The sequence below is a fragment of the Archocentrus centrarchus genome, chromosome 17 (genome assembly GCF_007364275.1).
Source record: "Archocentrus centrarchus isolate MPI-CPG fArcCen1 chromosome 17, fArcCen1, whole genome shotgun sequence".
Lineage (NCBI taxonomy): Eukaryota > Metazoa > Chordata > Actinopteri > Cichliformes > Cichlidae > Archocentrus > Archocentrus centrarchus.
In genome coordinates, this window is record NC_044362.1 from 31,960,145 (window position 1) to 31,971,044 (window position 10,900).

At 41.3% G+C, this 10,900-nt stretch overlaps 1 pseudogene; it reads right to left on the reverse strand.

The window, feature by feature from the left end:
- Window positions 1-490: 490 nt before the first annotated feature.
- Window positions 491-4,641, reverse strand: LOC115796265 (zinc finger and SCAN domain-containing protein 2-like; annotated as a pseudogene).
- Between the last annotated feature and the right edge of the window lie 6,259 nt (window positions 4,642-10,900).

The following is a 10,900-nucleotide window of genomic DNA, read 5'->3' on the forward strand; positions in this document are numbered from 1 at the left end:
TTTCTAGCATCCAAAGCAGCAGCACTTTTCCCTGTGACCATTAAACCTTTACTGGGAAACAGCTGGAGGTCCTTCATCAACCACCTGATCAGCAAGTGAAGAAAAGAGAACTTTGTAGCTGCTCCATCCACTGCTGTTTGTTTCACACAGCAAAAAAAATCTTCAGTAAATCTACGAAGTTAAAATATGCAGATGAACTGTTAATAAGACAAAAGTATTTCTTATCCTATTACTCGATAAATCAATGGAATAATTGATAGAATACTTGATTACTAAAATTATCAATAGTTGCAGCCCTAATTTCCATGTTGCTTTTTAATGAAGCAATTTCTGTGATAAATATTAAAAGAGCCTCTGTATTCAATAAATATTAGTGTCATCTCTAAAACCTAGCCCGCCAACAGGGTGGCGATTTGTACAGGGTGTACCCCGACTCTAATCTTATGACAGCTGGGATAGCCCCCCCCCCGACCCACCCGCGACCCTCAAAAGGATAAGCAGAAGAAAATGGATGGATGGACCTCTAAAAACTAAACAAATTGAGAGAAACGTTAAGTCAGAGTTGGAATTAACAATGTAGAGTTCTTCACGGCTGTGGACAGGAAGTCCACCATGATGTGAATATGGGGTCATCTTCTGCCTCAGCTGTTGTAGTGCTTTGGCTCCTCACCCGCGTGGATTCTTAGATGAAAATTCAATCCTGATTTCCAACTGAATCTTTCCCCACAGCACCTACAAACATATGGTTTCTCGCCTGTGTGGATTCTCCTGTGACTTTTCATTGTCGACAAGTCTCGAAATTCTTTCCTGCAGATGTTACAAGAATACGGCTTCTCGCCTGTGTGGATTCTCAAATGAGTTTCCAGTCCTGATTTCTTTCCAAAACTTTTCCCACAGGTGCCACAAAAATACGGCTTCTCGCCTGTGTGGATTCTTACATGACTTTCAAACCCTGATTTCTTATTAAACCTTTTCCCACAAGTGTTACAAAAGTATGGCTTCTCACCTGTGTGGATTCTCACATGTGTTTCCAAACCTGATTTCCAAATGAATCTTTTCCCGCAGGTGCCACAAGAATGTGGCTTCTCACTTGTGTGAACTCTTATGTGTCTCATCAGGCTGGATCTACACTGAAATGTTTTCCCACAAGTTTCACATTTTATAGACTTTTTACTTGTATCAGTTTTACACAGACTCTCTGACACCGGAGAGTTTTTTACTCTGTTACTGGGATGTCTCCTCTTCTTTAGCTCTGCATTTCTAGTTGAGCCCGAGTCCACATGCACACTTTCTCCCTGATCCACGCTCTCTGGTTCAGGAAAGCTGTGAGCAAGGAACTGGTCACTGTTTGGTTCATTGAGGTCACTTTCCTCATAAGTAGGAGTCACCGTAAAGGTATCAGTCTCCTGCTTCAGTACAATCTGCACCACCTCCTGACTGGTACAGAGTTCCTCCTGTTCTTCTTTAATCTGTGGAGGTTCTGGGTCCTCCTGGTCCAGACTGGAGTTCCTCTCCTGGTGTGCAAGAACCTCCTCCTCCTTACAAATATGTTGTTGGTGGCATTCTGAAAGGACAATGAGACAATGAGAAGATAAGTTTTAATTATTGGTCAAATCTGTAATGACAGCATGTGGCTCACATGTGCAGGTGAAATTAAAAGTGTATAAATGTGAACAACAAACTGATGCAAATGAGAACTTGAGTTCTGACACTTTTCAGCAATGTTAAGAGTAAAAAGGGTTCAAGTGACTGTTTACTGGTGCTGATGGTCACTGCTGCTGATACAACTGTGACAGCATGTTAAACTGCAGGTCATTTTAATGTGCCTTCACTTCTGTACTGTCTCCACTCAGCACAAGATCAGGCAATGGGAGTGATTTTTTTTCCAGTCTGTTGGAATGAAACGTTGAGTAAAATATTTCTGGTATTTTTGGAAGTATTCTTTACTATTTCACTGTAAAATCTCCTAGAATTTATTCATAAATTCATATAAAAAAAAGAAATAGAAACATTTAGGAACACTAAATGTTTTCCACAAAATATTTTAAACAAATCCAGGTCCTTCTGGATTCAGGGACTCAAGTCATGCACTGTGTAGAAGAGTTTTCATCCTTGGTGGAGATCTGCAGTCTCAGATTGCTGCTGTTAAGCAGAAGAAGCTTCACTTACATAGTTGTGCAATCAAAGTCTGCAGTTCAACTCATCATCAGACTGAGCAGCTGTAAAATCAGCTGAACATGTCACATCAGTTTCAGAGTTTATTTTTTGATATTTTATTCTTATCATGAATAAATGAAGTGGATCAAGTTTTAGTTCTGAATCAGGACCTTCAGTATTCTGTGAAAGTATCTTTGAGAAAGCAGAATACAAAAGTCAGCAAGCTGTTATTTCAAAGTGTGAATTCACATTTACCAAAATGTGATATCTGCTGCTGCCACTAATAATGTACACAAATATTAAGCATATTCTGGCACAAGCATATTAAGAGCAAATTTAGATCTGATCTCATTCACAGGTTGCAAACATCAGACTGTTTCAGTCTCCTTAACCAACAGACTTCATCCTCACTGCATCGTTAGTCAGTCACACTTAGACCCTATTTACATGTCAATGTTTCAAAATGAAAACGGTTAAGTTTCCTAATGTTTACACGAGAACAGAGTGAATATGACACTTTTTGGAAACGGGCTCCAGAGTGGAGTGTTATTGAAACGCTCCGGCCTCCGTTTCCACGTAAACAGACAAAAACGCTTTTTTGAAAAGGGAACACTCACACTTGCGCACTATGGTTGCGGCTCCTATATCCACCCCACCAACTGGTGGCCTGGCAATGGGAACTGCAGCATTTTCAGCATTTATCTTTTCCGTGTAAACGGAGATCATTTCTGAATCATCTCCATGTAAACGCGTCACTTTTCGGAACAACACCATTTCCACTGGAAACGCTGTCGTGTAAACGGGGCCTCAGTGACTGTGGAATTCATTTGAACTGGACTGGTAGTTTCACACAACGAGGTTAAACTACAACAAAACTCAGAGGAAGAAATTTAGTTTGGTAAAGAGAAAGTAGGTAGAAAAAGTAACTAAAAAACACTTTGTAACACAATTACAATGCAGAGTTTTACAAAATGAAGCTGCTATTAAAGAGTGCCATTAACAGGTTATTCATAAACAACAAAAAAGCTCACCAGGTTTCCAGATGCTCGCCAGCTGCCTGAGATGCTCCTCCCCGGTCCACACGATGATGCCTTCGGCCTCCTGTTTCACTGCAAGCTGCTCTCCCTCCTGACTGATGCAGAGTTCCTCCTGTTCCTCTTTAATCTGAGGAGGTTCTGAGTCCTCCTGGTCCAGACTGGAGTTCCTCTCCTGCTTACAGACCTGCTGGTCACCCAGACCCTCCTCTTCCTCACACTTCATGATGCTGTGGGAGGTCTTGAGGAACAAAAGTACACACAACAGTGTAGAAAACATTTACCTTCACACTTCAGTCTTTACATAGTGTTTATACTTTATACCTTCACAATATGGTCCAGGTCAGTTTTTGTCCAATTCTTTCATAATAAGTTTCTATACCAGATTTTGAACTACAGATGCGTTTAGAATGTATAAATATTCAACTGAACACAAATAAACAGATGATTAATCCTTAACTGTTATTTCAGAGAGCAGGGAGAGTGATGTTTTTAGGTTTTACAGCACTTGCGTTTGGAGACAAATATCACGGCATGAAAACATTTACTGTACTTAGAGTGCAGGTGCATACGTCTGTGTCAAGGCACCCTCTGACCCTTTCATGCACAGTATATGATCAGTCTTATGGCCGGTTCACATAGACGACAGTATATGCTGATGGCCAGGTTGCAACCTTTATGTTGCACCGACGGTTCCACCTCGGGAAGTCTGCGGGCGCAGACGGAGGTGAGGCGCACCGCAGGCGGCAGCGGACTGCCGCGTAGCCGCGGAGAGAGGGACAGAGAGCTGGAAGCAGACAGCGAGCTGTGGCTCACTGCAGAAAGCAGAAACTTTCTCCCGCTGTCTTTTGATTCTGATCTGTAAAGAAATGTTCTGAAAGTCGCTTTCTCCTGTCTCAATGGACGCTTAATGCTAAAGGTTTGCCGTCTCCGATCAGGCTTGCTGAGTCCATCACAGTTTACATACCTATTCTGTGTGACTCCATCTCGGGTCTGAGGCTGATATCCAGCAGGTTAACCTGACGCCTGATCGCCTCCTCATACTGGACGATAGTTTCTCATCCTCATATTGCTTCTGCAGCAGCAGGTTATCTCTGCTTGATAAACTCACATACAGCAGACTTTGCTGCTTAGCAATAACAGTCGTGTCATTGCCGCCCTTCGTCTTCTTCTTCTGTTGTATTTCTATCAGAATAGACGCGCCAAATGTGCATCACTGCCCTCCTCGGGTCATTGGTGCCATTCAAACGAGCCTTAAAGTCTGGTACTTTGCAGAAACCTGAATACAGAATTTATTTTTCCCCCAGTGATCCAAGCTGAGCATTGATTTTAAGGAATATTCTGTAATGTCCAAGGTTTCTTTCTGCAGCATAGTTGGAGCAGACCATCAAAGCATGCTTAACACTTTCTGCCTTTCCACCAGGATGCTCATCCATCAGTGCCAACCCATAATTCAAATCACAGTGGTCCAGCCTCACTCTAATCAAAATCACCCCATCCCTGCTGCTTTATACACAACAGATGGTGTTTCTGTATTTTAACCCTTTAACGTTCCGCGGCCCGATCAAGGGCCGTCGCGCAGAATTCTTAAATATACAGTCAAATTTCTCCGTCCCTATGTTGTCAAAACACACATACGAAACATTAAAAGAAAGCCACGGTTCTCCTCTTCTAACCATGTATGCCATTGCCATGTACAAAAATCACAGCATATACAGCGCAGGGTATTGTAAGCTGATAGCCGAAACTAGTAATTTGACTTTCCTACCTTCGACCGCTCGTCTGGACTCCAAATCTTCATAATTCTCCACAAATTTGGCATCATTCTGTCCGTAACAGTCCAGTGAATATAATCCAATACATCCATGAGGTCAAAAACACGAGTCGTATCCACAAGGGCACCAAAAACAGAGCCTAAACTTTTCTTGAAAAAACGTAAACACTGTTTGTTGCCTCCTGTTAGCTGTATAGCTGCCGATAGAGCCTCCATTTTGCTCCAAATCGGAAGTTCCGGGTCTTAGGCTTTGATTGACACCTAACTTGACCAACTGGGACACTGTGACGGCTGTCTGTAGCAAGGAATAGCCAATGAGTGTCACAGACTAGCACAAGCTCCTGCCCACATTCTGATGACAACAGATCCAACCTATCAGCTCACAGAATAAAAATAACGCTACAGACGCTTAGCCAATGAAATTCTGAACACGTGGATGTATAGTTTGAGGGGTCTATGTTCTTTCTGTAAAACAGAGCATCCTTCGAATGACAGATTTGTGGTTTCAGGATTTCTGTGCGCTCATGTATAAAAGATGTTTTATGTGTGCTATTGCTGTTTTGATGGTTTTTTTTTGTTCAAAACATTGCCAAAACACAAAGAAAAGATTATAAAAGGCTATAGTGCCATGAAAAAACTCCAGTCAAGTGTGTACCATGCCTTTGTAAACCGTGATGACTGACACAGAGAAAAGAACATGTAAAATAATAATGTGCCATGAGTATGTAAATAGTTTTATTTAATATTTTTATTTAAATATAGTATGTATATAGTATATATAGTAATATTTGTGTGTTTATTAAAATGTTTGTTGACTATAGCACTGGTTTGGACTACTGTTTATAATGCACACGTTTAGTGTACTCTTATTGCTTTTTATGATAAAATATGAATTTCTAAAACAGGGAGAGTGGCTTTGGCTCTATATTCTAATTCCTCTAAGTGTAAGCTTTCATTAGAGCCCTCATTGATGTCTGTAGGATGAAGCATTCAGAAGTTATTGCATATTTCAGGGTTGTCCAAGTGTCTCCAAAATGTCACTCTGAAAAACGCACAACCCATACCTTATGGAATATGCTGTAAAATGCTCAATTTTACAGCTATTGCTTTCAAATTTGAAATGGGGAATAGCCAAGACCTTATTCTTTGCAATCATGATGTGTTTTAAGTCCATAAGTACCAAATTCAACTGTCTAATCTCTTGTTTTTTTGTTTTTTAATCTAGGCGAGAAAAAAAATCTTCAAATTTGTCTGTTCAAAGAGAATAACTTTCTGATAGTTACACTTAGAGGAAATCTTACTTTTGTATTAAAAATATAGAATGTTACCTTTCCAAAATGCCCAAGCTTTTCACATAGTCCCAAGGGTTTAGGAACAGCTTTAACTTAAAAATTTGAGTAAATTCTTAGGCGTTTTTGACACAAAACCCCCGGAATGTTAAAGGGTTAATATTCTTCTTCAATGAAAATTCACGATGGCCCTTATTTTCCTTCTCCCACTGCTGCTGCCACAAAGCTGTTATGTTTTCCCTGATGATGGATCTGCATCCAGAAGTGTCAGTGTCTGTTCTTAGGCAGTCATTCAGGCATAACTCAAAGCACAGTTCCCAGGCTTTATTCCGCTAAGAAATTAAATATCACCCTATCCCTCCTGTTCTTTTTTTACACCAGAAAAAAAGCCATTCACCTCGCAGCTTCATGAACTCAAGATTTTGTTAACTCAAAGATACAGCTATGAAAATAACAAATGTTACAGATTCCACTGGCTCGGAGTCAAGCTAGCTTCCTGAGATTAAACCCAACTGCAGTCATGAGATGGTGGTAATTTACAAGATGGATGTAAACCAGCAATGGGAGAAACTTAATGGGACAGAATGCTGTCACCATCCAAATATAATAACCCACACTTGTCCATGAATTCCTCTAAAGTACTCCCAGTTTTGTTTTGTTTTGTTTTGTTCCACAGCCCCACAGAAGATTATGTGCATTGAAGTCACCCACACAAATGACTCGTTGCTCCAGAACTCCATCCAACTCAGTACAATGTACAAGTTTACTGTGTTTATGCACTTGTGTTTTACCCAAATCCTTACAGCCAGACACTCAAAACTGAAGTTCCACTCTTGAATAAGCATCTGACCTTAGAAAAGCTACACACCCTTCACCAGCTTTTTCATTTTGATCAAGTCTGACACTTTCATACCGTAGTAACACATAAATCTAGACAAGGCTTAAGCCCAGACTCCTGAGTGCACAAAATAGCTGGTTGATCTTTAAAACACAAATCCTTTAAACTCCTCTCATTGTAATGCAATTAAACTTGCATCACACTGCAAAAGTTACAAGTCAGTTGTCCTTATGAATATCCATGACTCGAACACTTCTCTCTGTACACTTCCTCACCCTCTTCCCTCTCTCATGAAGCTCCAGTTCTCCCTCATGAACCTGTGTAGCTTGTCTGGACCTAGATTAATCCCATCAAGGAATCTTTCTGTGGGTCAAACAGGTCAGAGTTCAGCAGCAGTCAGAAGAAGAAGTTGAGGTGAGGAAGCAGAGAGAGTTCACCCATGGAAAAACAGTGGCCAGTGAGTTCATATAAATGCTGCTTCTGCACTAAGACTGAGACCTTCATCTATCCATCTTCTTCCACTTATCCTTTTCAGGGTCATGGGGGGGGCTGGAGCATATCCCAGCTGTCAGAGAGGCAGGATGCACGCTGTACAGGTCACCAGCCTGTGGCAAGGCTAACACAGAGAGTGTGATGTCTGATATACTGTGTGTTTTAAACTCCATATACGGTTTTCTTTAAGATATACGAATTATAGCTGAGGCCTTCTTAGCTGAGGCCCTTTACCTTAAAGTCCTCTTCTCTCCTTTGACCAAATAAGGAAAGGTTTGCATACCAGAGGCTCTCAGAGTTCTCTGAAACTGTTTCCAGCCAGTCTATAGATGACATCACATGCAATGTAAACAGATGTTGGGGCAGAGCACTATGGTATAGAAGCTGAAACTTTCTGGTCTTCTGAGAGAGACAAAGAGATGACGACTGGACATCTCTCTCAAGCACAGACTAGGAGTTCTTGGTATGACACTGTTCTTTCTTGTAAAAAAATCTATGATAATCTAAGAAGAACTTTGTCAGGGGAGAATTTCTTCAATACATCCACATGGCAGCGACATCAAGACGCATCAAGAGACAGACAACCATTCACACAGACCTGACCAAAAAAAAAAAAAATGTAAAAGTTTTACATGATTTTCATTTTTATCTGTCATCTTTGGTATGAAAGTTTATCTTGATCATCAAGTTATTGGTTTCTTCATTGTCTCAGTGCAAATACAGATTGTTAGACTGTGTGTTTCTGAAGCATTTAAACAAATTTTTGAGAATGTCAGAATATGCGATGCTTTTAACATTACAGGGCAGCAAAAAGAAACATAAGCATGGAGCTTTCTTCTGCATTTCATGTGCGTATTCCCATTATTAAAGCACCAGCAGCACCAAACCCTATGGTGGGCACAGGTGACAGAAGTCCATCAACAAAAGGAAAGCACAAACAATGACACCCATGGCCTGGGCCCTACACTACATGCGAGTTCAGCATACCCAGGGTTTCTTCCATTATCTGGATTCACTTACCCAAATACTGGCAATCAGGATAAGCACTCACACAGAGCTGGTTATCAACTCACTAAGTTGATCCATGGTTTCCCGATCTAGGTACAAGTCCGTTCACATGAAACGGGGTGACGTTGGCAGCAATTGACCAAAAGGGGCATTTCATGGATCATATGATAATTTTTTTTCTTAGAAAGATCTGAACAGGTTACACACATAATAGAGAAGTTAATTAATTAACAAAAGATTAAGATTTACCCCATCTCTTTCAGCTTGAAGTTGCTCTTCCAGGAAACTGCCCTTTGCTTCCAGGTCATCACCAACCGTTCCAGTTATTTCTGGTGTGCTCACAGCCTGGATAGGTGGCGATGGAGGGGGCAGGCGCCCTGGACAGCGGCATTCAGCAGATGGTTTGCATGTTGACTGAGTGAGGGATTTGGACATGCCACCAGAGTGGGGACAGCAGAAGGCAGGAGGTTGGAGTTGGAGATGTCAGACTGGCAGTTGTATGCCACTTCCTCAAAGTGGGCAGAGCACATGTGTTTTGATCTAGTGCTGCAAAACAATATTTAAAAAAAAAGCAAAATCAAACAGCTGTCAAATGTGCCAGATGTACCAGAAATACTCACAGAAATTTGGGTCATCTCATGTCTTAGTTACAGCACTTTCAGAAAGACTTCTACTGTAATAAAACTTATTCCCCACTGCTGTGTAATCCATTAAAGTAAATGTAAATGTTACTAAGAAATGATCAGACAGGAGGGGGCTTTCAGGGAATACTGTTAAGTCTTCAGTTTCTATGCCATATGTCAGGACAAGATCCAGAGTATGATTAAAGTGGCGGTTGGGCTCCTTTACATTTTGAGAGAAGCCAATTGAGTCTAATAGATTAAATGCAGTCATTTTCAGCATCTACATGGATGTTAAAATCACCCACTATAATTATTTTATCTGAACTGAGCATTAAATCAGTTAAAAAAAAAGTCTGAGAAATCAGACAGATACTCTGAGTAAGGACCAGGTGGACGATAGATAATAACAAATAAAACAGGTTTTTGAATTTTCCAATTAGGGTGGACAAAACTAAGAGTCAGGCTTTCAAAAGAATTAAAACTCTGTCTGAATCTTTGATTAATTAATAAGCTGGAAGTCCTGCTGTTATTGCTGCAGTTCACAGCACAGCAGAACCGAGCACCTCTGGTGGCCATACTGGCTGAAATTAGAGAAAAAGGCTGAGCCTAACACCACTCAGCGGCCTTTTGTCTCTGGCAGTCGCATACAAATGGCGACTTTAAAAGTTACGAGATTTGCTGAGCCAGCTGCAAAACACGCTTCAGCAGGTCTCCCGTGATCTAGGTACCTGGATGAGACAAAATCCTGTTAGCATATAGATCCTCTGATAGGGGAACAGTTTTATATCTGCAGCTTGTTAGCCTTACCCTATAAAACCACTGAATGAAGCGCAAACTGTGTGCAGCATCATCACAGGAATGTGCGTGTATTACCTTGATGATACAGAAAATGTATAAAGTGCTGTTATACTTAATTCTAATCTGTTGTTCTGTTTTTTGTTCCACGGCCCCACAGAGGATTATGTGCATTGAAGTCACCCACCCAGATGACTCTATAACTCTATAACTCCGCCCAGCTCAGGGATGTTGAGGTTTAACATATATCTGTCTTTGCAAGATTATCTCTAAAATTACAAGAATGCTTCATAGCATAAAGGAGGACAAACAACTTTACAAAAACCCGCCAGTGTTTTATAACCACGTGTTTAATGGACTGAAATAGATGAAAGGGAGAAGTTAAACTAAGTAAACGTTTTGTTTCAGTGGGCTGGTTGAATGCTGTGAAGTCATTTCTGTCCTTTTGTCTGACCTTAGACACTCATTTGAAAAGTTTTTTAGAAGCTCGACATTCCTTTACAAGACGTATTTCACCCCATGTTGTCATGTCTAAATTTGGCCACAAGGGGTCTCCCTTGGCTCACTTTCTCTTTGTCACGGTTTGTTTTCTACGCCCTAGTGATGGGAATTCCGGTGTTACGTCGAGCCGCGTTTCCCCATCAGATACGGTTTCCCCAGCGTCTCTGCGCCGCCCACGCGGCAAAAATCGCGCGTGCTTGTTCAGCGCTCGTAACCACACCGCCGTGCTTGAGCCGCAAGAGAACTACGGACACCGTGAAAGCTCAAACAACGTGTTCCCCTGTGTTAAACTGGGGGAACACATTCTGATGGCCCAGGGACAGCCATCAGAAACCGTTCCCCCTGTGTTAAACTGGGGGTACGGTATCTGATGGCTGTTATTAGGCTAT